Source organism: Sinocyclocheilus rhinocerous, unplaced genomic scaffold, assembly GCF_001515625.1.
Source record: "Sinocyclocheilus rhinocerous isolate Xijiao unplaced genomic scaffold, SAMN03320098_v1.1 scaffold2307, whole genome shotgun sequence".
Classification (NCBI taxonomy): domain Eukaryota; kingdom Metazoa; phylum Chordata; class Actinopteri; order Cypriniformes; family Cyprinidae; genus Sinocyclocheilus; species Sinocyclocheilus rhinocerous.
In genome coordinates this window covers 118,421-119,061 of record NW_015642048.1, presented here as the reverse complement: position 1 = coordinate 119,061, position 641 = coordinate 118,421, and the positions used below count along the sequence as shown (strand labels likewise).

The 641-nt window shown below is 34.3% G+C and overlaps 1 pseudogene; it reads left to right on the top strand.

The window, feature by feature from the left end:
• Positions 1 to 641, top strand: part of LOC107755330 (coiled-coil domain-containing protein 130 homolog) — a 5,423-nt pseudogene that overhangs the window by 2,859 nt on the left and 1,923 nt on the right.

Sequence of the window (641 nt, the reverse complement as noted above, 5' to 3'; positions counted from 1 at the left end):
TCTGTCTTCTGTCTGTCTGTCTGTCTGTCTATATATTATCTGTCTGTCTGTCGATCTGTCTGTCTATATATTGTCTGTCTGTCTGTATCTATCTATCTATCTATATATCTGTCTGTCTGTCTGTGTCTATCTGTCTGTCTATATATTGTCTATCTATCTATCTATCTGTCTGTCTGTCTATATATTATCTGTCTGTCTATATATTGTCTGTGTATCTGTCTGTCTGTCTGTCTGTCTGTCTATATATTATCTGTCTGTCTATATATTGTCTGTCTGTATCTATCTCTGTCTGTCTGTCTGTCTGTCTATATATTATCTGTCTGTCTATATATTGTCTGTATCATCTATCTATCTATCTATCTATCTATCTATCTGTCTGTCTGTCTGTCTGTCTATATATTATCTGTCTGTCTATCTGTCTGTCTGTATCTGTCTTATCTGTCTGTCTATATATTATCTGTCTGTCCGTCTAGCTCTCTGTCTATATATTGTCTGTCTGTATCTATATCTATCTATCTATCTGTCTGTCTGTCTATATATTATCTGTCTGTCTATCTGTCTGTCTATATATTGTCTGTCTGTCTGTCTGTCTATCTATCTATCTATCTATCTATCTATCTATCTATCTATCTATCTGTGTC